Raw genomic sequence first — 5,602 nt, 5'->3', positions numbered from 1 at the left:
AGCCTCCAACCTCATCTCCAGTACCCCCAGCCAGTCCTACCTCTCCTCCAGTACCCCAGCCGTCTAACCTCTCCTCCAGTACCCCAGCCCAGTCCTAACCTCTGCCAACCCTCAGTACCCCCGCCAGTCCTAACTCTCTCCAGTACCAGTCCAGTCCTAACCTCTCCTCTAGTACCCACAGTCCTACCGCTCCTACCAGACCAATTCCTAACCTCTCCTCCAGTACCCCAGCCAGTTCCTAACCTCTCCTCCAGTACCCCAGCCAGTCTAACCTCTCCTCCAGTACCCCAGAGCCAGTCCTAACCTCTCCCCCCAGTACCCCAACCAGTCCTAACCTCTCCTCCAGTACCCCAGCCAGTCCTAACCTCCTCCTAGTACCGCCAGCCAGTCTAACCTCTCCTCAGTACCCCAGCCAGTCCTAACCTCTCTCCGTACCCCAACCAGTCCTAACCTCTCCTCCATTACCCCAGCCAGTTCCTACCTCTCCTCCAGTATCCAGCCAGTCCTAACCTCTCCTCTAGTACCCCCCTCCTAACCTCTCCTCCAGTACCCAGCCAGTCCTAACCTCTCCTCCAGTACCCCCAACAGTCCTAACCTCTCCTCCAGTACCCCAGCCAGTCCTAACCTCTCCTCCAGTACCCCGCCGTCTAACCTCTCCTCTAGTACCCCCAGACATCCTAACCTCTCCTCCAGTACCTCCAGCAGTCCTAACCTCTCTCCCCAGACCAGCCAGTCCTAACCTCTCCTCCAGTACCCCAGCCAGTCCTAACCTCTCCTCCAGTACCCCAACAGTTCCTAACCTCTCCTCCAGTACCCCAGCCAGTCCTAACCTCTCCTCCAGTACCCCAGCCAGTCCCTAACCTCTCCTCCAGTACCCAGCCAGTCCCTAACCTCTCTCCAGTACCCCAGCCAGTCCTAACCTCTCCTCAGTCCCAGCAGTCCTACCTCTCCTCCAGTACCCCAGCCAGTTCCTAACCTCTCCTCCATTACCCCAGCCAGTCCTAACCTCTCCCTCCAGTACCCCAGCCAGTCCTAACTCTCTCTCCTGTACCCAGCCAGTCCTAACCTCCTCCCCAGTACCCCAGCCAGTCCTAACCTCTCCTCAGTACCCCAGCCAGTCCTAACCTCTCTCCAGTACCCCAGCCGCCTAACCTCTCCTCCAGTACCCCCAGCCTATCCTAACCTCTCCTCCAGTACCCCAGCCAGTCCTAACCTCTCCTCCAGTACCCCAGCCTGTCCTAAACTCTCCTCCAGTACCCCAGCCAGTCCTAACCTCTCCTCCAGTACCCCAGCCAGTCCTAACCTCTCCTCCAGTACCCCAGCCAGTCCTAACCTCTCCTCCATACCCCAGCCAGTCCTAACCTCTCCTCCAGTACCCCCAGCCAGTCCTAACCTCTCCTCCAGTACCCAGCCAGTCCTAACCTCTCCTCCAGTACCCCAGCCTATCCATAACCTCTCCTCCAGTACCCCAGCCAGTCCTAACCTCTCCTCCAGTACCCCCAGCCTGTCCTAACTCTCCTCCAGTACCCCAGCCAGTCCTAACCTCTCCTCCAGTACCTCAGCCTGTCCTAACCTCCTCCATCCTCACCCCAACCAGTCCTAACCTCTCCTCTAGTACCCCCAGTCCTAAACTCTCCTCCAGTACCCCAGCCAGTCCTAACCTCTTCCTCCAGTACCTCCAGCCTGTCCTAACCTCTCCTCAGTACCCCAGCCAGTCCTAACCTCTCCTCCAGTACCCCAGCCAGTCCTAACCTCTCCTCCGTACCCCAGCCAGTCTAACCTCTCCTCCAGTACCCCAGCCAGTCCTAACCTCTCCTCCAGTACCCAGCCAGTCCTAACCTCTCCTCCAGTACCCCAGCCAGTCCTAACCTCTCTCCATCCAGCCATCCTACCTCTCCTCCAGTACCCCAGCCAGTCCTAACCTCTCCTCCATACCCCAGCCAGTCCTAACCTCTCTCATACCAGCAGTCTAACTCTCTCCAGTACCCAGCCAGTCTAACCTCTCCTCCAGTACCCCAGCCAGTCCTAACCTCTCCTCCAGTACCCAGCCAGTCCTAACCTCTCCTCCAACCCCAGCCATCCAACCTCCTCCATACCCCAGCCAGTCCTAACCTCTCCTCCAGTACCCCAGCCAGTCCTAACCTCTCCTACAGTACCCCAGCCAGTCCTAACCTTTCCTCCAGTACCCCAGCCAGTCCTAACCTCTCCTCCAGTACCCAGCCAGTCCTAACCTCTCCTCCAGTACCCAGCCAGTCCTAACCTCTCCTCTAGTAACCCCAGCCAGTCCTAACCTCTCCTCCAGTACCCCCAGCCAGTCCACTTCTTTGATCATTCCAGAAGTAGCACCGGCTGATTCAAGGATCTGAGAGTATAGGTCAGGGGTATCAGATCTGAGAGTATAGGTCAGGGGTATCTGATCTGAGAGTATAGGTCAGGGGTATCTGATCTGAGAGTATAGGTCAGGGGAATCAGATCTGAGAGTATAGGTCAGGGGAATCTGATCTGAGAGTATAGGTCAGGGGGATCAGATCTGAGAGTATAGGTCAGGGGGATCAGATCTGAGAGTATAGGTCAGGGGTATCAGATCTGAGAGTATAGGTCAGGGGNCAGGGGTATCAGATCTGAGAGTATAGGTCAGGGGGATCAGATCTGAGAGTATAGGTCAGGGGTATCAGATCTGAGAGTATAGGTCAGGGGTATCTATGAGATTTCTGTAAAAACAAAACAAAGATAAAGCCTTGTGTTCCTATTTTTTTTTGTATTCATCTCAGGCTGTTGGCGGTAGGTGCACCTGATTCCGCTGCCCTGCGTGCCGGGTAGGCCGAACTGTTGCTATTTGGAACCATTTCATGTGTCTGAATGTACAAATTCTGCCTTCCCGGCGGGCCCAGAGAGCAAATCAAGTGCACTATAGGCCTACCGCTGGCCAATCAGATGGCTCAGATGACCGTGTCTGTAACAGGCATAAAAGAAAGCCATATCAAAGTTGATACGGTGAGATTCCCAAAACGTTTAAAACCACGACTAGAGAGAGACGGTCAACGAATACAGCAACGAGCTGCTGTTGTTATGACTGACTTCATGTTTAACTTCTCACTCAGCAGTGTCAACACTTTGTAGTCAACACTTTGTAGTCAACACTTTGTAGTCAACACTTTTATAAGCCATAAAATGTGCGTTCTTCCTATTTCCACTCAGCGTTACAACAAGCACTGCAGCAGTAATGAATGAGGAGGAAAGTGTATCTATAGGCGTTGATGTTATTATTAGCGGCTTGGGTCTTTTTTAATATCAAGGAATATTTCACTTTCTCTGGTCATAGGAGGAACAACATGAATTGGTGCATGAGGAAGACTCCTCTGGTCATAGGAGTGTCAACATGAATTGGTGCATGAGGAAGACTCCTCTGGTCATAGGAGGAACAACATGAATTGGTGCATGAGGAAGACTCCTCTGGTCATAGGAGGAACAACATGAATTGGTGCATGAGGAAGAAATAATGCAGTGTGACTCGAGTTTCACCATCAGCTGGAAGACGGTGTCCCTTTCTGGTCAGTGTCAGTGGAGGAAAGGGAGAGCGGAGAGATGTTGAGAGACGGACCCTCAGTCTGCTGCTCTCTCCCTCTGCTGAGACTGACCCTCAGTCTGCTGCTCTCTCCCTCTGCTGAGACAGACCCTCAGTCTGCTGCTCTCTCCCTCTGCTGAGACTGACTATCAGATACAGGCACCATCGTCCCCGTAAAATATAAAGCTAATGATTCTCACTCAGCTGTGCTTCACAAGTAATACAACAATGGATCCCGGTGGGATCATATAGCCTACCTCAAATTTTGAAATATATATATTTTTTAATTGCCAGAGCAACAATGCATTRATTGGCAGGGAAATTCAAGCAAAGCCAATATGTGGTCATAATGTATTGGGCCTATAGGTTACTGCACAAACCTCATTGCTACAGTACTGTTTTTAATTGGTTAATGTTGCATAGACTTATTTTAATTAATTATTTTAATTATTTTAAAGTCATGTTAAAAACAATCTGAGCGGCATTTTGACTCAGAGAATGTTGGTGACCATTGTTCTAGAGTTTTCCCTGTCAACATTATTGAATAAGCTAAATAGCCAATAGGCAGAGGGTAGCTTAATTTGTCTGATTCTCAGTAATAATGTTATGGGAATAACGATGCATTTTTAGTTTGTAAAGTGGTTTCTTGCATCAAACAATACAAAATGTTCAGTCACCTCCTTGTCTAAAGGACAAGTGGATAAACAGGTTCATGTCAAGTCCTGCATGTTTTTCCCCCCAAAAGTCTCATGTAATGTAGGCCTACATTGAACACCACCTACAGTAGGCTGAATGATAGAACAGCTATTTCCATGTTAAAATGTTATGAGATGCATTTTCTCCATTGATTTTGATGGTAGGCCACTCTGGTAGGCCTACATTATGATCAAATAGCCACAGTAGTCTACTTGACCACTGTTAAACCTGTAACTTAAAGCGGGTACAGCCTCAGTGTTCACAGTAAAACTGTAACTTAAAGCTGGTACAGCCTCAGTGTTCACAGTAAAACTGTAACTTAAAGCTGGTACAGCACTCTAGTGTGTCACCAGTAAAGCCTGGCAGGCCTACGGCCCTCAAGGGTGTTACGCAGTTAAAACTGTAGACTTAAAGCGGGGTACGAGGAGCCGTCAGTGGTTTCAGACAGGGTGAAACCGGCTGTACTTAAAGGCTGGTACACGGCCGTCAGAGTTGTTTTCACAGTAACCTGCAGCTACAGCCTCAGTGTTCACAGTAAACCTGTAACTTAAAGCGGGTACAGCCTCAGTGTTCACAGTAAACCTGTAACTTAAAGCTGGTACAGCCTCAGCGTTCACAGTAAACGTGCACTGGAAGTTGCACAGAATTTTCACAAAGTTCAAGTTTGCGCTCAGCAGACCTACAACCTGCAATCGTATAAACGGGGAGGTTGATTAGCAATTAAACTGATGCGTGCGCCACTATGGGGAAAAAAACACACGTTTGGCTTAAATTGTTGACAACATTGAAGTTATATTTAATCTCCAATGTTTATTGAAAACATATTAAATGTAAAAAAAAAAAAAAAAAGATTGTCACAGTCAAACGCCTCAAAACAAGACATGGTATCAAGAACGAGATGAAACCAGCTGCAACCAGTCACTTCCGATTCCCCACATGACAGTTTCTTGTCGTTGTCGCTAGCGATCTGGCCATCCAGAATCACAACAACAGACTGACTCCTGCCCCCTGGAAGCACGCATCGGTTCCGTGACGTTGTCAGCCAACCCATCTATTAAGTAGACAGTTGAAGGTATTCTCTACATCAGCGGGTCCCAACTTTTCCCCCGTTCCAAATCACCGTCTAACAGCTCGAGGACCACCATTCGCTGAAATATTTTCTTTTTTAAAATTGAGAGTCAATGTTATCAGTTATTAAAGGCCTATTATTATTGTAAACAATTTGTATTGATAAAGTTAATATATTGTTAAAGGTAATGTAACAGATGTAACGTAACACTAAAGGTAATGTACTGTTAAAGGTAATGTACTGTTAAAGGTAATGTACTGTTAAAGGTAATG

The sequence above is a fragment of the Salvelinus sp. IW2-2015 genome, unplaced genomic scaffold (assembly GCF_002910315.2).
Source record: "Salvelinus sp. IW2-2015 unplaced genomic scaffold, ASM291031v2 Un_scaffold2445, whole genome shotgun sequence".
In the NCBI taxonomy this organism is placed as follows: domain Eukaryota; kingdom Metazoa; phylum Chordata; class Actinopteri; order Salmoniformes; family Salmonidae; genus Salvelinus; species Salvelinus sp. IW2-2015.
The sequence above is the reverse complement of the archived record's forward strand: the minus strand, read 5'-3'. Positions refer to the sequence as shown.